This window comes from Athene cunicularia, assembly GCF_003259725.1.
Source record: "Athene cunicularia isolate RWA chromosome 14 unlocalized genomic scaffold, athCun1 chr14_part1, whole genome shotgun sequence".
NCBI classification, from domain to species: domain Eukaryota; kingdom Metazoa; phylum Chordata; class Aves; order Strigiformes; family Strigidae; genus Athene; species Athene cunicularia.
This window is the reverse complement of record NW_020799118.1, coordinates 13407305-13429329: the sequence shown is the minus strand read 5'-3', so window position 1 is coordinate 13429329 and position 22025 is coordinate 13407305.

Genomic DNA, 22025 nt, shown 5'->3' with positions numbered 1-22025 from the left:
CTGAAACAAAACCAATACTGTCCTTACCCAGTACTGCCAGGCCCCTTCCCGCTGCTGGCAGACTTTGTACAGGCACGGACGAAGATAGCTCTTGCATTATTTAAAAAGGGAAAGCAATCTGGTTGTTGAGACCTTCACTGGAATAAACTGGTTTAGTTCCAGTAGGTAAATGAAATTACACTGACATTTACCAGGAGAAAATCTCCTCTCATGCTAGCAAGACAAGATACTCTCTCTCTTTAAAGACTTTTCAGCTTTTGACTTTTAAATTCCACTTAGCTATTTTCTTTTGATATACTTTTGTCTTATTAGATTCCCTTATGCTCATCCAAACATCATCTTGGTGTCTATTTAGGGAGCGTGTCTTCCTTCCAAATCAAACACCTGGCACGTGAGCGTGGGTCCCACTGTAAGTGTGTGGGAACACAGCACTGAATCATGATTAAGTCTTTTCAGTTTGTTGAGTCTCCTTCACCAAATTGCCTTCCCACGTGAGGGATATGGTGCTCTGTCCCCTAGACCTGCATGAATGATGAGTCACATGCGTTTATTTTTGCTTTCCAACAATTGCTATCAGTCAGGGAAGTGTGTCCTGTGATTCTTCAAAATTGAAATCCATGTGTGGTTGCACCAAGCTCTTCTGCAGAAAGCAAGTCTTGGGCTGTCTTTTTGGTGATTTTTTTTGCCTTTTTCTAATTTATTCTGCTTAAAGGAGCCACGTGGTGATAATCAGACAGTGTACTGCTGACCTTACGGAGTTCAGCAGCCATCTGTTTAAAATGGAGATGTAAAGAATTTCCAGAGAAGCCTTTTATTATTCTCTTGGTTCAAGAGAATAACAGGAGGAGTCCTCAGCATGGACAGCAGTTTTACAACGCTAACAAATTCCATAGCTAACAGGAAAACAATCAATTTATCACCCAAGGCCGCTGCTTTCTCTGCGTGGAGCCCGGAGGTTTGCTGTGGTTTGGAACGATAGGCCATCAGTTTTCATTAGCTTCATTTTCCCAGCTTTTTCCAACTTTGTAGTTGAAAACAAAGTCTTCCCTTCAGCTGCTTTTTCTGCAGCCAAAATGTACATCTGCAGGCCGAGCAGAAAGCAGGGATTTTTTCTGAACAAACTCAGGCCTGTTTTGGATTTTGTCTGGTACAAACTGGGGCCTTGATCCTGTGCTGAGACGTCCTGGGAAGATCCTTGTTCTGGCACGGAGCCCCATCAGAACGACCCACCCTCCTTATGGGCTCCGTGCAGCCAGGCAGTGCCTGAGATTTATGATGGATGGCTAGAGTCTATCAACTTCATGGGATACATTAGCATAAATTGTGCATAAATATTTGCATAAATTAGCTGTGGACTTTGTATTTTAGCTAAATAGTTTCCCTCTAGGCCTGTCTGTATTTCCTTCAGAGGCCCCTCAAAGGTGAGTGTGGTCATCTCGACCACAGTCTGACCCTGGCAGGCTCCAATAACAAAACTGTGCCAGATAAAACAGTCAGCAAACTGACTCTAAAGGGTTTTTTGGTTTTCTCAGCATGTCATATTAATAATTCATTAGTAAATAGGAAGTGTTCCTCATCCATTGCATCGGTACTTAAGAGAAATTCACTGAAGCCCCAGTGACTGTGTTAAGTTTTGCCCCATAAAGGAGGGATATTTAAGAAGTTGCTTTTTTTTGCCAAGATATAAAATGTGCAGATATGTAAAACATATAAAGGTGCAGATATGTAAAACATATAAAGCATGAGCCTGAAGGTCTTTGAAAGTGGAAGTAGAAAAATGTTTAATTTCCATTTTAAACTTGAGCTCAGGTTGTAAACCATGCTGTTCACATTGTCTTCAAACTGGGAAAAAAAGAACAAAAATCTTTGAAAGCAGTTAATTGGGTAGGTGGGTATTTCAGCACATGATAATCTTGGAAAGTACTTTCCTTTGCAGAGCTGAGCATTTCTTCTGAAAAGCACTCCTAAAGTAGTCCCTGCTCCCACCAGGGCAAACCAGTCCCTGTCCTGGGCAAACCAGTCCCTGTCCCGGGCTTTCTGAGCACCCCCACCTCCTGTGTGGACAGCAAGGCCACACGCTGCTGTGTTAAGCCATGGGAAGGTCATCTGAAGGAGGTGGCAAAAGCTTCAGTTTGGGTTTATTACATTTGGCTTTTTAACCCCTGAAGTTAGAGAATGCACATGTTGGGACAGGGCTGCCCCTGGACGGGGGAGTGAGGAGGGAGAGCTCAAGCTGAGTTTCATTACTGGAGGCAGAACCATTCTTGTTGGAGGTAGTTTCTATGGGTTTGTGTCTTTGAAATCTGCTGCCAGTGTCTGGACATGTTGCTGCTTTCCCTATCTCTGGCAGCGCTAATCAAAAGCACAATATGGTCTGAGAATTTCACTTCATACCGGGGAATTAGTCAGCAGGAGAGAAAGCTGATAATCTGCGCCATGCAAGTTCTCACCTCCTGGAGCACCTTGCAGTGAGTCATTTGGAAATGGCTTTTGCTGAGCTGCCACACTTTGCCGAGATGTTCTTTCCTATCGGAAAGGTTCAGTGCTCGAAGCCTGTGTGAACAGGCGGCTTTGAGCCGAGGGGAGCTGAGCTGGGTGACAGCAAGCAAGCGCTCGGGGTCACACGAGAGCATAGCTCAGGCCATGGTGGCAAGGACGTGGTGGGGAAAACAGCATTAAATATTTTCAGAAATAATCTCAGTTTCAGGTTATGGTCAGTGCTTTTTCCAGAATTCAAGACTCAGACTAACCAAAACAGCAACCCTGCACAGTCAACCCTTCTAGCTCTTTACTTTTATTCTCCTTTTCTGAAAAAAAAAAAAAATGAAGCCCCATATAATTTACAAGTATGGAGGATGAATCCCTCAAATGTTCTCAGAAAAACCAAGCCCAAGCAGAGCGATGAAGTGATGGTGAACTAGAAATTAAAAGCCTGAGTGTGAATAGGAAGACGGATCTAAAAGTAGTTTTCTTAAATACATAGAAAAATCTACAAACCAGGTTTCCTTTTAGGAAGCTAAGAACTGCTAATCTATTACTTCAGTATGCATTTCACTTGCTAGGAGGTATTTAGTCTGAAAATTCACAGGGACACGGCAGGACTTTCATAGTCACTAAGTAGAAGAGCTTTAATGAAATTATAGCAGGATTTGCTGATCAGCACTAAAAACTTTTTTTTTTTTTTTTTCCCCTGTCTTTTGTGGGTGACTGATTATATTTGGGTGGCCAGGCTCCAGCTCCCTCAGACCACTGTCTGGAAGGTGAGAAGGGGTGGGGCTCAATGTAAACTTAAAATTGATGTGTGTTTTGGGTTTAATGACAACAATTTAAGATTTATGGAGTGTGTTTCTTTTCTAAGATCCTTCTTAACTCGGCCATTGAGTTTATCTTCATAAACTGCACGGAAAATGGAAAAGTAATGTCCTTGCTTAGGAAGGAATGTATTCAAGTTTGTATTTTTGAGTAATATTCATTATATGTATTGCTCTTTTCTTATTATTAACAAATCTGACATTAACAGATCTTCTGCAAAACTATTAGTCGTTGGTAAATATTTACTTAGCAGCATGAGGACATTTCATCTTATTTTTTTTTCTCATGAATCATTTGTCCATAATATCTTTCTATTATTGTTCTTGATGCCCGACTGGTCCCCTGAATTACCAACACTGTCTCTGCTCCCCGTTTCCTGGCTGACACCAGCATTTGACTTTCTGGCACATTGTTTTGGGTGATAAAACTTTGGTTCTAGAAGCGCCGAATGCAGGAGATAGTGAACATTTTCCACAACTTCCAGATACGTATGACAAAACATTAATAATATAAAGTTCCCTTAGGAAAGAGAAAACAAAAGTGGTGTGTTTCCAGATTGGCTTATTCTCTCAGATGCTCTAAAGCAGGGGCAATGAGAAGTGAAGTTATTCAACAAATGCCTGGACTAAACTAACTGTAATTCTTCAGAGAAATGTGGGTGTATCTCTGCTGGGAAAGTGAAAATTAAAGATGAGTACATCGGGTTCAGCAAAGCTCAAGGTCTCTTTTCAAACAACAAGTCATGCGTATATGAGCTAACCCCAAATGAGGCTATTTGCCTCCCTCTGTCCACTAACGACACCCAGTCAGCTCCGTCTTGAGTTGGCTCAGCAGCCTGGAAAGCTGCTGTGGATGGCAGAGGAGAAGGACGCGGGCCTTGGATGCTCTGGGGAGACTCCTTCGGGGTTTACAAAGCCATCTGGACCGCTCTGGGCTGTGCTCCCAGTGGGAACGGTGAGAGGCAAGACAGCCCTGATACCAAGCCTGCCTCTGTAACTCACTGGCCTTACATATTCCCCAGAATATATCTTATTTATCATACCTGGCTCATTTCCTAGGACTGAGTCCAAAACTGCTTCTGATCTTGACTGCTGGAATATCAGTGTAAATACAGCATGCTGTACGCCCTCCAAGAGCAGTCCCCAGCGAGTTGACTGTGGTTATCCCAGACAACAGCCTGATATTAAGATCTCCCATTATCAACGGTTTGACTTTTAGAAAGCTGTCTACATAAACAAAGCCTATTTAGTTTGTGATTGTGCCCTGGAGAGTGTCCTACAATCACTTTCATTTCCCCTTTTGCCTTCAAGGGAAGAGTCTGTCCTAGCAATGAGAGCAGAGACCGAGCACCATGGCTTGGATCCACTCCCAGCTGAGTTACTGCATTAACTGTGTGGCCCTGGCCATGGTGGGGTGTTTTTGTTTTTCAGTCCATTCACCTAAATAATGAATATTCTGTCTGGAAATGTTTGAGAGAGACTCTTGTCCCTACAGAAAACTGCACAAGAACAACTCGATAAATGGTAATAACAGGAAAATGAAATTTTAATGGAAATTAATTGAAAACAAAACAAAAATCAAATTCTTAAGAAAGTGTTGTACATGATTTTGAGATCTTTGCTTATTAATAATGGGCACTGATGTTTTTAGCTAACCACCCATAAGATAAATTCTGCTTTTTTTTCTCTTTGTTCTTCTATGAAAATTACATTTGGTCAGCACTTTCCACGAGGATTTTTGCTTCCAGACTGTGCAACAGCAGATTTACATGAAAAAACATTCTGATAGAAAAGTTTTCTCTTCTTGATTTTATCAGTCTCTCCCATCCTTAACAAATGATCAGTGCCTTTTGCAGTACATAGGTGATATCTTAAAATGTTTGTATCCTTTGCTTATTTGCTGAAGGCACTAAAGACTCTTTCTCTGGATGACACGTGCTGGTGAAGAGCATCTTCAGCCCTGACAGGTCTGTGTCCCAGAGTCCGCTCAGCTGCTGTTCTGACAGCAGCTCACCGAGACATCTTCACTCGTCTAGCAGAGACGAGCTTCTCTGAGTGATACCCGTGACTGCTGGCCAGAATTTCATTATACAAAATTTTCTCAAATGAGTGGTCATGTGCCAAATTAACACTTTTCCCAGGGCCGTGACTGTATGTGGGGACCCATTTTGTAGCGAGAGGCTTTGGCATTTTTCTCCTCTCATTAGCATTGATAGTGAATTTGCTGTTCCCCTTTAGTCACTGCTGCTGTCGGGTTCATTTCATCCTGTAATGGACTGAGCCCCACGGGGAATGTGCTGTCTCACACGTGCCGCCTCCATTTCCCAACCTGGGATGTGATGCTGCCCACCTCCCGTCAAGGGGGCTGCTGTGCCTCTGTCCTCACACATCTGTGAGTATGCCTTGTACAGTCCATTTACTTATCTCCTATGGCAAGAGGAAGATTTCAGAGCTGTAAGTTTGTAGGGCTCCCGCAGAAGAAGGGGATTTCCTCCTTCACTCCTGGTACACGTCTCCTTCGATCACATGCAGTTATCATCTCCAGACAGTGCCGCTCTCCCACGTCTGCTCGAACACTCATGTTTTCTGGCACCTGAAGTCGTAGGAAGGTTTCTGCATGACAGACCTGCCAACCTTGCCTCTGCTCTTGGCTTTGAGCTGCTCTGAAGCGGGTGAAGTAGAAGTAAGGGGCTGGTTGTGCCGTTGACAGAGCAGGCAGAGCCTTTAAACACTCCCCACACGTACCCCGTTCTATGAAAGGCAACGTGGGACACAGCCTCCCAGATCTGCAGATCTCAAAGCTGAGAATATCATTGTTGTAACTGAACTGGGGTTTGTTTCTTCTTTTTTTTTTTAAAAAAAAAATCTAATTTAGGGCTTGTTTACATGCGAAAATTAACCTGGATTAACTGAAGGCTGGAATTTAAAGTAGAATCCATTCAGCTGCATTCACTTCTCTGTGGACAGAATTACAGAGAACATTATGTGGTTTGTTGTGATTTGTCACCAAAATGCATTAAGAGAAACAAAATTAAGTCCATTTGTGCTCCAAAGAAATATTTTATATATACTCATTCATTTTAAAAGTTCTTAGATTATTTTTTTCAGAAAATGTCCCTCTGTAGACATATCAACATTCCTAATAATTTTTGGCTAAAATGCAACGTAATAGCAAAGTCCAGGCTCAAATAAAAGGGATGAATCATCTCTAAATCACATGTTACAATGTAATAGGATAAAGGACAATTGTTTTTCTGGAGAGAAGCTGCCATGCACAGACCAACTGTATGGTCATTTTAGACTCTGAGACAAGAGCAAGGCAAGTCCGAGGATTGTCCCCGAGTCTGAGGATTGTCCTCTGCATGTCTAGGGAGGGTAACACAACCTGATTTCCAGGGCACACATTGGTCACAGCTCTCACCACCACCTTGGATGCTCACTTGCAGATGCAACAGTGGCAGCATTTGATTCATCAGGATTTGTCTCTTGGGACCCCAAAAATGAGCACAGGACTGAATCAGGCCTGATCCAGGGAGATGTGAGGGTGAAGGTTTCCTGTCCCCCACCAGCCTGTAAGGTCCCACTGCCAGGCTGCAGTCTATGTCTTGCATCACACCGTTTTCACACAACCACAAACCTCTAAAACCGTGAGCACTCTATAAAGCCAAAAACAAGTTGCTTTATATTTGCATTAGTATATCCCTGAATAGGAGGTGACTCCCTCTGCCAGCCAAAAAATTACCAAAATGCCTACCCATTACTTGAGCACACATGGACCCATTTTCACAGCCTTCATCTCCTGTGCCCCTGGAAAAAACTATTCCTTGAAAATTACAGTAATTGTTTTATTCTCTTTGATATCCACAAATAAAGCTATGGACTATCACTCAGCAGGAGCTCTTTCTCTTAGTTAGGATCTTTCCAACGGTAGTTACATTAGGAAGGCTCTGGGGAAATTTCAGTAAATGCACTTGAAAAGAGCTCTGCAAAACTGCTTAGACTTTCTGTAAAAATTATTTCCCCTTCATTTGCTCAGCACACTTCTGAGTTTGTTTGTTTTTCTCTTTATTGCAGTTGTTGTTGGACTGAGGTGAAACCTAGAGAAGAGAGTTGTGACTCCCTGTCAAGAGACCTTACAGCAGCTGGAGAACAGCGAAAGATTTCTGAATCTCAGACGAGTCACTGCAGAAATCACGCTTGAAGGAAGACGGAGGGGTGATGGGTATCCATTGGTCCTTCAGCAGGGACCCCTTCATGTCCAAAGTATGACCTGAGAGCCCCCAGCATCCCCAATTACATCTCATTATAGGAAATATAATTTCATTCCCAGGAAGGGCAGCATGGATCAGATTTATAAGTAGCTTCTATATTTATACAGGACATCCCTGTATATTGGGCTTGCTACATTTAAAAACCCTATTCCCCAGTTTCATGTATGCAGATGATAGGAACTGTTGTCCTTTGGTGTGGTAGCTATGTCATTGCTAAGGACTGGGAGACCTGGTGGGTCTGTCTGTTGAGCACTGGAGTTGCAGAAGTACAGCAGCATCTCAGTTCTCCAGTCCTTTGGACAGCAAGTGGCCTGTTTAGGAATTTGGGAAGTTGTTAGATTTAGTTTTCAATCCTCAGGCTTTAAACACCACAGCCAGAGCTGAAGGTCAGTTTGGCAGATCGGGTCAGCCAGCTGAATATCAGCCCACCCCTGGCACACACAGGAGTGACCAGCGTGTTGTGCACGGGTGAGTTCTCACACGTGGCTCTTGGTGAGCTACAACATGCCCCAGTCGCCTTCTGGAGAGCTGACAGATGTATGGGTGGTTGTATGGAGGTGCAAGGAGAAAGCCAAATGTCAGAGCCACCGATGGAGGAAATCCGACCCTTTAAAAGTAATTCAGCATTCCAAATGAAGGAACCAATGAGTCCCCCAACCTGTGACGTCTTTTGGCCACTTCTTGCTGTTGTAAGATGAAGGTGGCAGTGGCCTTCACACCAAATAGGAAGGGTCTAAAGCATTATCCATGTACCTGCCTGTTGCATAACTGGCAATTGAAAACGAGTAATTGCACCAGCTGGTCTCTTTTTTCCTTTTTTCCCCTCCAGCTAAAAACTGTAAAAGCTCAAAAGACCAACTGCACAACCTTAAAGTCATATTTACTGTGTCTGGCATCCTGCCACAGGCAATGGGAATACGGTTCTGTAGATGTTGCTCACTGACTGCTGCTTTATACTTAATGGATGTGCAAAGTGGAGAAATATAATCCCCAGTGAAGACAGGGGGCAGGGTTTCTAAGGAATAAAAAGCCTCTTCCTCTAAACTGGTTTTGATCTTCCTATGGGTTGGAAATGAAGAACAGTAATTAAAGCTTAACTGGAAGAGATCAGAAAGCTTTTAAAATTAATAAAAGTTGTAACAGGCATCAAGGATGATCATATTTAAAGACTCTGTAGGCTGCAGGGTCAGTCAGCACTCTGTGAGCTCTCTCCATATAGGTCTGCCAGCCCTGGGAGTGCTGGTGTGCATGTGGGAGCAGGGGCTCTGTTGTGTGGGTGGCACCTTCCTCATCTCCTGCTGGGATTTCCCTGCTGTAATTCCTTGGACCACACCAGGATTATTCCAGATTCCTCTGGTTTGTCAGGCCTTACCTGCAGGGATGCCAGCAGGTGATGTACAGGAGCCTTATTCCCATCTCAGTCCCTCACCTGGAGCTTGCATTTTATTTTTCACCAAGTTATTTTTTAATGATGAGACCATCACCACATCACATGCCACCAGCAGCTGATGCTTCATGTGAAGAACCTCAAGCTGTGTGAATTGACAGCACCGAAGAAAATAAAATAAAGGCATACATATAATTCTCTCATGATCTTTTAAAGGCAAGGACACTCTGTGTATTATCTGTAAAGATAATAGCCTAATTGTTGAGGCTGGCATTTTAATTTAGCCATTGTCCTTTTAAACACAAATATGCTTTATATCAGGAAAGAGGCAGACAGACGGGCCATGGCCTCAGAGACTCTGAAAGCAGTCATTTTACAACAGTTTTGCTCCATGCTGATGATATTTTCCCACAGAAGATAAATGTTCTTGGTCTGCTCCTGGGGACATTGGAGTGCTTACACCAGAACAGCCGGGCAACAGCTCAGAGCAGGGGACAAGAGACCTTCACGGCTGCAAACATCTCTAGGGTCTGTGCCAGATGTCTGTATTTTACATTTTCTTTATCCCACAGTGTGAAGGACTGTGGAACACATAAATGGCTGATGCATGTAGGCACCAAGAGTGGGTCTCCTGAAGGGAGTGAGCAAAAGGTTCACCACAGACAACAGAGGACTTGCCCAGGAAGAAAACATCTTTCTGCACTGCTCCAGCATCTGCTTAGGGCACTGTCACGTGTGGAACAAAGCTCTAGGTTGGCATTTTTTTGCAATTTAAAGAGGTCCTGGACAGAATCAATATACTTTTCTCAGCTCTGGTGCTGACCTTTGGGAGAGGGAAGTGAGGGAAATGTTCCACCTCTTCCCTTTTACCACCTGGATGCCAATGAGACCTTCAACTTCATCATGATGAAAGTGATGTACAAGGAAAGGGCAGGGAGCAGCTGCTATCTCTGACGATGCTCCACTGAGAGAGGAGGATGGAAAAGGATGTTTCAGCCCTTGACTACCATTTAGTCCAGCTCTAAAAGAAAATGAATTTTTAAATCCTAATGCTGAAACACCTATTAAAAAGAGTACTAAACGATGGCAGAAGAGTGTGTGGGACGTAAGGCTTTTTGGATTAACCCAGCTGATTTTTTTATTTATTTTTTACTGCAAATGAACTCTCACTGGCTTTCTGTAAAGGTCACCTTTTTTTTTAAACTACTGTGCTGGGAAAATGCTTTTAAGTTTCATCTGCTTTGTGTGTGTGCATTTTCTAAGCCCTAGGTTTATTTCTTATTGGAAAATGGTCTTGGATGATCTCTGCATTGGAAATTTTATTTTATTTATCAGGTGCATGTGAGAATGAGGTGGTTTTAACTCTTTAGACTCTTTTCCATTGGATGCTCAGCACCATGTCTTTGGATCTCAAACTGTGACGCAGATCTTACCTGCTCCACTTTTTCTTCCCCCTACCATCCACCCTCTGCCAGCATCTCATCATGGGTCCTGAACCTCCTGAGTCTCATCTCCCTGTGTCTCTGCCTTGATGCACAGAAGGGGTTAAATGGGTTCTCTCAATTCCCCTTGATTGCTAACGAGCTGTTATTTCCTCCTCCTGGCACTGTAACCACCAGCAGCTCCAGAAGGAGAGGCTGTTTTTCCTGCAACACCCCCCATGGTTGGTGGAGAGGTCTGGAGATGCCTGGGAGACACAGACATCTTCATGTCTTGTGCTCCCGACTATAATGAGTCCACAGTCTATGGGTGTTCATGGGCAAAGTAAAGCTTTCAAAAATTTTATAGCAAATCCAAAATGTTATTACATCCCTCTACACATCAGTATCTCTCTCGAGAAAAAACTCTGTGCTGACAAATAACACTGAGAGAAGAACAGTCATGTAGGGATGTACCAGTTTGCAACCTTAAATCCTTATTAGGGATTAGTTCTCTGGCCAACCTGTTACCTGAGGATTACTCATAGACAAATAGATTTTCAAAGGGTGCCCAAGTCAGCTCATATTATCCAGATTTTGTCCATGCTCAGCCAAACCCTAAAGCACCAATTCTCATGAGTTTAGGCGGCTCAGGAAGAAGTACAGCAGGACAGCAACCCACACAAACACATCAGTTACATTTTCTCCCATGAGATCACCAATTGCTCCAAACCCATTTGCTTGATGCCCCAAACCCATTTGCTTTGCCAGAGCCTCAGGCATCCCTCGGTGGGATGTTTCTTATGCTCTTGTGCAGAATTTCCTTTAAAAAAGCCGTAGCAAGTGGCTTCCCTGAACATATTACACAAATTACGTTTTTATTGATTACAAAACAGCACCAGCTCAAAAGGACACTCCCATGATGCTCCGTATACAGTATGTCACGTAACTCTCTTATATTTATCAACTTCCATCTTCAAACTAGTTAGATTTTTACTTCATTAATCACATTAAAAGGCTGTTCCTGAACCTCACACTCTGATGGTTAGAATTGCACTTCTGATTTCCATCTTATTTTATTTATAGCCAGTTGATTCACATTGCTACATAAGTAATACTAGAAACATAAAAATAAAACATGGTATTTAACAATCTGTCTAGACTGAGGACAGAGAATGAGTCAAAAATCCCTATTTTTATTGTTAAATAAGCATATGATGGTATATTTTACTAATAGGAATTTGCATTTCAAGAGCAGATGAGCAGACAGTATAGACATTAATTTACTGAAACCAGGACACTTCTCAGTCTGAGGTTATGTGCGACTTGTAGCCCAATGGAAACTGAAAATGTTGCTGTTAAACCCTGCTCTTGCAAAAGGCCTGGCTCTCCTCGGAAGGCTCGGCTCACTCTGCTAGCTGCTGAGCACTCGGGCTCTGGGACTGCCTGGCCGTGCTGAGCCAACCCTTCTCCCATCTCTGCCTCTGCAGACACTTGCCTCTCCCAGGCATCCAATTTCCATCATCTCAGTATTCTTCACAGCATGAGTGGGAATCAGAAAGCCACTGATATCATCCAGAGGTATCTGGATCTTCTCCTGCAGAATGTTTTGCCTTCAAGAGTCCAGAAGTTGCCATAGGTGGGGCTTCTTTATTCATGTGTACAAGAATAGATCAGCTCTTATGCTCTGGACTGTACAGCAATAAAATCCATCTTCCTTGCAGAATAAAGTTCATGTTAAAGCCAAATTCCAGATGCACAGAAAATCCTTCTATTGTCTCTAAGGCATATTGTCCATCCCAGTAACTTGAAAGCCAAAAGGCTACATCTGAAACTATTTCATCTTCAAAAAAATCTGCCTTCCACAAGAATATGCCTGTTTGCAGCTATGAGAAGACAGAAATTTGTTAGTGTTTCCTAGCAATGGCATGAGTTAGAAATGTTGAAGAGTTTTATTCCACAAACACATTTGAAAGGGTATCTTACCCCTCTCCTCTAAAGGAGGAAACGCAGTGTAGAACAACATAGCTTTCTTGCTTTGCCAGCACTAATCAGTTGGAATCAAGCTATCATCATCCATGTGATTCAAAGGGTTTCTTGTTACTTGAACTTCCCCAGGGAATGGCTTACTCCTTGCACTGTTCTGCCATGTCACTGTCCCACTCTGTGGCTCTGTTTATTGGTCAACCACAAACCCCCACAGCTCTGGACGGCTCCTTAAACCCAGGTTGGACCTGGTGCAGCTTGTTGTGCTGGAGCAGGTTAAAAGCTGGTGATGCCCAGCTGGTGACGGCCACGCACTGCTTCATCTGGCTGTGGAAGAAAACATCACTGCGTCCATGTTCCCTTCATTGAGATGGTATACCAGCAAAGACTTCCTCTGTGCATGATTTCTGAGGCATATGATCTTCAGGGGGAAATGCTGGCCCTTTGTGTGGCTGAGAGGAACCATCTTTGCTGCTTGGCCGTGTCTCCTTGCAGAGCTCGGTGAGGTGGCTCAGCTGCAGCCTGGGACACACGCCTGCTCCTGGGCTGTTTCAGAGTCCTGGGCAGCACACGAGGGCTGAAGGCGGTGGCTGTGCTACGTGGCCATGCTGCAGGTTGCAGGGCTTTAGAAAACGCATTTTTTTCCAAGCCAGCAGTCAGGCTTGTCCTTCCGCTTGGATTGCCTTAGCACCAGCACTGTTGCTTAAAACCCTTAATGCTTTGCCCCCTGTGCCAAGCCAGCTGGCTTCCCACGTACCCAATGTGCTGTCACCATGTTTATCATGGTCACGGGCTCTGCACCTCCCTTTTGGCTTGTCACCCTTGCACGGGAGGAGGCAGGGAACGGCTGCCAGGGCCAAGTCTGCAGCCAGCACCCAGGGTGCCACCCGCCTCCCCACGGGCCCCTGGGTGGGAGCACTGCCTCACAGGGTGTCACACATGGCCAAGGCCAATGCCATGGTCCCCTGGCCTGCGGGCATGAGTCTCAGAGCTGGCACCCTGCTACTGGGAAGGCTGGAGCATCTCACACACGCTGCATTTTTTCCCTTGGCACGTGTACGTATCTGCAATACAGCATATGTTTCTTTTTCATTTGATAACAAGAGACATCAAAAGATGTATCTTGATTTATTGCTTACAGAAATGCATGCTGTAATATGGCTACAAGATCCCAATGAATCTGCTAAGTCAATAGCTCCAGCCCCTGCTCAATGATCAAATGGAGAAGGCTGTGAGTTAATAACTTCCCTGACCTCCAGCCTCCGTGCGGCCGAACAGCCAGTGGAGGAGTTAATCCTGTAATCCATTTCAGCATCTGGAAGGCAGCACGCTCCCCGCCTGAGCCTGGACCTACAAAAAAGTGAAGAGAAGGGAAAGCAAACAAATTATAGGGCTGGGGAGGGGAGGACTGAAATAGAGGAGGAGAGGGAAGGATTGCAACCCGACAAAGAAAGCATCAGGCTCATTTGCAGTCCCTGGCTGCACGATGCCTTCATCTTGCAAAAGAGTCTGAGGCTTTATTTGTTCCACCAGGATCAGCTGGGCGTTGTGAGCACTCACTGCTGGCTTTTTGCATTGCTCAGTGCTCAGGGGAAACTAAAGCTTCTTGCAGTGACCTCAACCTGAATTGCTTCTCGCCTCCGCATCGAAGTCCCTGACCTTTTCCTGCCGGCCCAGCCAAGGGCACTGTGAAGCTCCCGCCCGTCCTGGGACCTCGGAGCGCTTCGGCAGCCCCACAACTGCAGCTGATTTGGGAATTCTGCTTTCATACATGATTCTCAGTCACTTTATTACTTTACCAGACTCTAACTAATCAGCTTGAAATTTCCTCAGTAATGTTTATATTAATTAAAAAAAAAAAAGGAGGAAAAGAGAAGCTGTCTAAAATATTCCAGCTGCTCAAAAAAGAGAAGTTAAAAAATACACTATATTCCTTATTTAAAAGCAAGGCAATGGTTTGTTTTGCTGTGAACATTAGCAGTCCAGCTTTCAAATCCCAGCGTGGGGTTCAGAGGGGGTCAAGGATTTGCTATTGTCCCCCTGTAAAATTTGCCCATGTCAGGACGGAGCATGAGCAGTGGGCAGACAGCTCTGCGCCGGGATGGAGCTCTCCCGATGGGCCGCAGTCGGGTTTGCTCTTTTATGTTGCCCCCTTTAGACAAACCATTGCTGGGACATGAATAGACACCGCTCCCCCTGCACTAAAGCACTTAGGGGTGGGGGGGAAATCACCTTTTTGGGGTGACTTCCAGTGGGATTTGTGGACTAGCTGCTATGACCTCTTCATAAAGCCATCTGCTGAGCGTACACAAATGTGAGCTGGTGAATTCAATCTCACAGATTTTATTAAAAATCCAGTCAGTGTATGGAGTCGGACAGAAGCTGTTAACAGCGTGAATGGACTTTTGGTAGCAGACAGAGCCCAGCTGCTTTTAGGAAGACCCACTCCATGTGCTGGGCATCAGCTTGTATTATTTTGATTTTGGATTACGGTACTCTTTTAATTAAAGGTCCTGACTTTATAATCCAATCGATCTAGATAAATAACAACTCTCTTTTGCAGATAAAGTTGTAGGCTTATCACTGCCCGACAGCCATATTTTAAAGAAGATCCATAAAATTACACAGCAAATCAGCTTACGTAGCATCTGGTGGCTGCAGCTGTGTGCAGGCAGAGCTTGCTCTTGTGCTGACAACTGCATTTCAGCGACACCGTGACACCCGGGGCGTGTGTCCTACCCAGCCCTTCTCCTGGCACCACCGTAACAGACTTACTGCTTCTTCAGCAGCATTTTGCTCTCTACTACTCATCCCGTTCAGCCCACGAAACCTCTAGCTCAGGGTTATAGTAATTATAAGGGGAAGGTTACAGTGCTGGAGGATGAAATGTAATGCAATTAGTAGAGTGTTTTACCCATTCTTCACCTTTTCCTGCCAAATTCCTTTCTTCTAATGAAGGGTATCAAACAACCATTTAATTGCAATTTAATTGAGCTGTTACTTGTGCCACATAGACATCAAGAAACGGTTACAGGACGCTTTTCAGGGATCAGTGGAAAATGCAGTGTGCTGGTTTAGCATACTTATCTGTAAGGGATGAATGGTGCCAGTCCTGCCTACTTGTTCTCCTGAGCCTTGCTAGACTCAGCCTCCCTCCAGTCTATGTAAAAGTTTAAAGCCCACTGCAAAAGCAGCATGGGAGGGTGCAACAGCCTTTCCTTGGTTGGGGCTGATGGGTGCAGAGGAGTGGTCAGGATAGGAGCCAAGGCGCCGGGAGAGACTCTGAAGCAATTTGCCCACTATAATGCAAAGATCTTAGGAATGATCCCAGACCTTGTTTCCACTCTTGCATGTGAGCAGCTCTTCTCCCACAGCTTGCGAAACTGCATTTTCTCAATACAACTTAGCCGTGAATTTGACAGAGATGAAAGCAAGGGCAAGTCGGGCAGGCGGGGCAGGGCTGAATATGAAACTCCAGAGGGTTTCCATAGAGCTGAGACAAAAAGCCTGTGCAGACCTATCTAAGCTAAACTTGCCCCCAGATAGCACCACTGTCTAATTTCCTGGAATATATTACCTAGACATAGCTGACAAAAATAAACAGACGAAAAAAGACCATTCTGTAATGCAATCAAACCTCAATTGCCCATTTGTTTTTGTCCTTTAAAAGAGCTAATAACATGGTAATTGGTGGAGATATCTCCAGGGCTCCATAAGTGAAAGCAAGAGAGAGGTTTTCCCACCATGAAATAAAGACATGTATTTTTCTAAAGAAGGGAGGGAGGCATTACCAAATTTAAAGGAATCCATATAGAGTTCTACCTGATGTCCAAACCAGTGAAACCTTGTTCCTTTGAGTATTGGCTTTTAATGGCTCACAGATTTTGATGTGATTGTGGTAGAAAAGAATCCCAGGAGTTCTATTCTTGGCAAAGAAGGATCCAAGCCCACTGGAGTGTATTGAGCGTCAAAAATACATGGAAAAAATTTATCCACTATCACTATTATTGCTTACACTGTAGCCAGCATTGCCCCATGACACACCAAGGTGGCAAGCACTGGTTTTATGTCCCAAACCCTGTAAAGTGAAGGGCCAACCAACTGGAGAATATTCAGCTAAAGTACATTTTGTCTTTTAAAATAATGTCCCTGAGCAACCTTGTCCCTCTACTCCTGCCATCGAATTTGCTTTCAAATTCACCTGCTTTAACAGCCAGCCACTGTCACCCAAAAGATACCCAAAATTTTGGGACACAAACAGCAGATTTGCCTTCATCTTTCACAAAATGCCCAAAGCAGACTCTGGGGATTTTTTTGAAATATGTTCATTTATCGAGCCTTATTTTATTTTTTTAATGGTCACATCTCTAACTGGGGTCCAAAAAATATAGAAAAATTCTGAAAACATCTTTCATTGGTTGGAGACTGACTTGGAGCTTCTTTTGGCTCTCCCAGTCTGAAGGAATCCAAGGGGAGAGACAACACACCATAGGTGCATGGGGCAGCAATCCCGAGATTTGCGGTTAGGTGCCCAAATTCCAGCATCTCTGTCTTAACCTTAAATCGTTTCACAAAATCACAGCCTAAAATTGTGGAGGGCTTGAATAATCACCACCACCACCAAATATGTCTGTGAAGCACCTCTGGCTCTCACTTTGCCCCGTTGTGGGTGTCCTTGCTCGGCTCCGCGGGGAGATCCAGCGGGCAGCACTGTGCCGGCCCGTCGGGCGCAGCTCTGGGTGCTGGCCTCCACAGCACCCACATCCACACCCCAAGCCCAGGAGGATGGTCTGATCTTTCACAGAGAAAAGCATGAGTGCAAAGAGCCAACCTTGCAGCTTTGCCTGAGTCCTCCACTTTACCGTCCTGCAGTGCCGATGCCAGGAAGATCCCAAGGTACATGGAAAGCATAAACTTGTAGTCCTCCATTATCTTGGCCATTAATTAATATTATTTAGAGCCTGATCTGTTCTGCTTTTATCCTTTGCAGAGTACTTACAGTTTCTTCAGGATCCAGGAGCTATAGAACAGTAAATTATCATTTTATTGAAGTGATTGGCTTTATCCTAAAGCAGGTTCTTAAGGAACAGGCTTTAAAGGTTAAACTCTGTGCCAGGGTAATATGTACATCACATTCCCGGGTGCCTTTTGTGTTTAAAAATCGACAGTTTCCATCTGTGAAAAGAGGAATTTAGACATGCTGATACTCTGACATTTAAATGTGAGCAGTGGAAGATAAACACAGTCTGACATAAAGTAAATGGGGTGATATTAGGGAAAGTTAAATTTCAAATATTCATGCTCCTGCTTCTACCTGCTGGGGTACTGTGTACCAGGAGGAGCATTACCATGCATTAACACTGTCACGTCTCTGGAGTTTGTTACAGCAGGTCGCCACAACACACCCGTGAACCTGATCTTTTCAAAGCAAAGGCCACCAGCTTGTTCAAAGCCTTTCCTGGTCAGTGATAAGTCCTACAGTCTGACTTTGCAGGTAGCAAAGCTAGGCTCAGGAGAGGTTTAGGATGCAGGTCTCCGGGGTGATCTTAGCTGCAAAACATATTACAATAGTTCTGGATGTGCAAGGAGCGACAAGAGCAACTTTTAGCACTAAGCTTCCCCTCTGCAGCCTGTGCCTGTACCTGCAACCCAAGGAGGTCACTGTCTAGACACGGACACCCACTGTGCCATTCCCCAGCCAAGCGACAGTGCGGGTCTGAGTGGCGGTGGATGCCTTAGTGGGCTGGCTATGGGGGGCTGTGGACATAAGCAAAGTCTGCAGAGAGACAAAGTATCTGTTCTCCTTAAAAAAAGAGGGGTTTCCTTCACTTGCTGTAGCAGTTTCTATAGTAAATAGTATTATTACAAGTGAAATAAAAGCACACCAAGATGTAAAATGAGCTAAAAAGGCAAACTAGTGAAAGCAAACAGTGAAGTGCTAAGGGGCTAGCTCAATCTAACATCCCTTTGAAGTATTCCCAGTCTGGTCTGGTTTTGGTGTTGACACTGTCTTGTACCCAGACGACCTTGAACTAACCCAGGAAAACTTGCATTTGTGAATATTTTTTACATTTCTGGCCCTTCAGTAACCTGATCCCACACACAACTGTGTGTGACAAAACAGCTCTATGGGATCTTGTCTGACTTTCTCTCTTCAAAGCCCCAAGGGTGTGTAGGCAGGTTAAATAATGCAAAAGCAGCTGTAATTATGCTGTGCGGTTTCTCTGGAAACATTTGAAAAATATTAGCACATTGTTCTTTTTTTTTTTTTTTTTTTTTTTTTTTCTCTAATGGTTTAATGAGATATATGGTAACATACGACATAAAAGAGATTTTTAGTGACATTACCCAAACTCAATTAGAGGAGAGTAATCAGCAAGTCCCCTGCCGTGAGAAGTGTAGAATGAAACCTTGCCATGATGGAGCAGATGCAGAAAGAGAGACTCATTGCAAAAGGAGCACAGAGATACTCACTGTACCCCCCAAAGCACCCGATGAATGCTGAAACATATAGATTGCAGCATTAGCAACTTCTATCTGCTGTTTTCTTGCTCTAAGATGGATAATTAAGCATAAAGAGTCTCTCAATTTATTCTTTTAAAACCCATTAATTTAATGTTAGATAAAGTCCTTTGTTTGCTTGTTTCTTGGGAGGGAAGGGCAATAAAGCCCTGTTCAGCTTTTGGTTTCTTTCTTTTGGTCCCACTGTAAGATATCCTTGGATTTTGCTGTGTGGTGTTGTATCAGTGTCTGGGAGTAACAGTGCTGTTTGATGCTTGGCACAGGAATTTCACGAAATCTATGAAAATCTAGGTCTGCTGTGGCTGGTTCACACATGTAGTACTGGTCCCTGGGTTAACACTTGGAGGAGAGGCAGCACGTCAGGTTGTTGCATACTCCTCCATTTCTGATCTTGACAGTGTTATCACTGCAAGCTGTTAAAACTGAAACACATGTTCATTTACTCAACTGAGGCCCAGAGCCCACATGTTGCAGTAACTGAGGGCACAGAAAAACCCCACAGATTTGCAGAAAGTGGTGCCACAAGCATTTCTACAGCAGGTGAAGGAACTCACAGCTCAAGAGAGGGAGCAAAGGTGGCTTTAAACCATGTCTGCTCTTCTGTCTCCTCTCTTCACGTGTCTTTTGTGCCTGTTTGTGTAACATATGCTGAATAATAACAGGTGGGCAAACGATGTATCTAAGGCTCAGATGATCTCAAAGACAACCTCCTCCAGCAATTCTGCAGCTCCAGCTGGTTGGCCCATCGTGTGCACCCACGCTGACCCTCCAGTGTGTCGTCTCAAAGGGCTTCTCACATCAAATTGCCTGCAAGAGGCTCTCAGCAGCTGGTTTCCTCCCTCTTTCCTCTCGTCTCCCTTCCGTAGCTGTGCCCAGCCTGTGGGTTGATGCTCTCCTGGCCTCCTGCTCAGATGCACGGCTTCTTTTGACTCTTCTCCATTCCTTAGGCAAGGCAGGGATGGAGGCCCTGTGTTCCCCTCTCTCCAGTCCCATCCCACCGGCGCAGGAGAGCTGCCTGCCAGCTCCCATGCTCCAGTTCCATCTCTGCTCTCACAGATGTACCGCAGCCTCTTGGACAGTGCAGGCTTTGCCACTGCTTTGTTTGGCTAGTGGGTGGCTGGAGCTGTGCCTGCTCAGCTGCGCGCCGGCCTCTGATCCAAGGCTCTGTCGTAGCAGACAGCTCGCCTGGCCTGGCCTGTTTTAACCATTGTGTCCTCTCCATCTTTCCTCTGATGGATTTCAGCAGACAGTCCCCCCCTTGGAGAAGCAGCCAGCACCTGGCTTTCCCGCTCATCAATCCTTCTAGCAGACTCCTTTCTCGTGCTGTGAAGGATGCATTGCGACAATCCCACGATACAAAAAGGATTCCCCGTCAGTCTTTACATTCTTTACTCAGCCATGCCCGTTTCTTTTGAGCACCTGGGGAAGGCAGCAAACCCTCACCTCCTCCAGACCCTTTCCAATGCTGCTGCAGCTCGTGGCTCGCTCTGGAGTACGCTTCCAAAACCAGGGCTGCCCAGGGCTCCTAGGGTTCTGGGAACACTGGTGTCGGGTTGTATGAGAGGGGCAGGATTGAGGGTCATTAGAGGGGTTGTGCCAGTGCATCGGCTCACAGGACAGCCAGAGCCCCCCGCGCACCCGTTGCATGGCAGGCAAGAGCCCACATCAGTACCAAGGTGATGGACCTGCCAGGCAGCCCCTTGTCCTGCAGTCTCTGCTCCCCAGGCACCGAGAGCTCTGCAAGAGTAAGGGAGAGGCACCATGACCGGGAATGGCACTGGGGGACATCCCCTCCTCTGCCTGTGAACCCCCAGAGCTGAGTTTTGTTAGGCTGTTTGAATTCATGAGACACTCTGAACTATTTTCCTGTCTGATGATGGGTGGACACTGATGCCTGGGCAGACAGTACAGTCTCCAATTTGTCTCTGGCACACCTCTCTCATAAATCTAATTTTCTTTGCAAATAAAGAGAAGTACACTACTGCTAACAGAGGTAACCAGGTAAAGTGCTTTGAAGAGGCATATGATGAGTGAATTCCCCCAAACAGCTCAGTCGGTGGTGGCCATACACACCAGCCCACACTCTGATATACTACAGTTTTACCTATGTTCAAGGATAATCTCCATTAGCAAAATGCATTCATGTCTACAGCGTAAATTCTTTTAGTGGGAACATGTCAGTCCACAGTCAGACGGCTCTGCTGGCTTCTGCAGGATTGGTTCAAGCACTTTCCCAAATGGGAGTAAACGGAGATCAATTTAAACGTGTCCTTGCGTTACTGCAGGAGAGCAATAACACAGCATCGTGTTGTTTGCCACCACTTCCAAGGAGCAGCGTATAATCCCTACTGCAAATCACCGCATGTCACTGGGGTGGGGGAGGAAGAACTGTCAGCTGCTGGGAAATAAATGGCTATTACTTTCTGATCCATTTACATCTGGAGATTCCTTAAATAGTGTAGATTTAATTCTGCCCAAATGAGGAAAGCACATGCAGGTTACAGGAGAGACATAACTATTCACTTAAAATTCCAGGCAAGACTTTTGCTTTTATCACCCTCATTATATTTTAAAGACATAACCAACAGCATATGCAAATTCACACCTTAGATTATTAGCAGAGAAAACCCTACTGCATATATAAGTGCACAAATGTGACTTAGCAGCAAGCACACTAAGGATATTGTACATGGTCACTGACATCCATTCAAATGCTTCTGGATCACTGAGTTATTTTGATGGGGCTGACTGTAACTGGAGTTTGGCTGAGTTGCACTGTCAAAGCGATTGCAGGGCTGACTGTTGTTGAAAGGGACAATCCTGCTGCCCCCTCTGTCCCCATTCTCTTCTCCCAGGGCTGCCTACAGGCTCCTGCCTCCACTACAGATCAGATCCTTCACTGGAAAAGCCCGTGAAGTTTTCTGCTGGTTTAGTGAGCTGAACCAACTCAGTGAAACCTCTCAGGAACATCCAGGCAGGCATAGGAGGAAGATGCTAGAGTTTAGCAGCAATGAGATATTAGATCAGCTCAGTTGTCATATCAAAGTCTTTCTGTCTCAGTTCTGAGGTTTCATCACCTAGGCAAACATACAGCCCTCCTGTGCCTCTAGCCTGCTCCTTGCAATGCCAC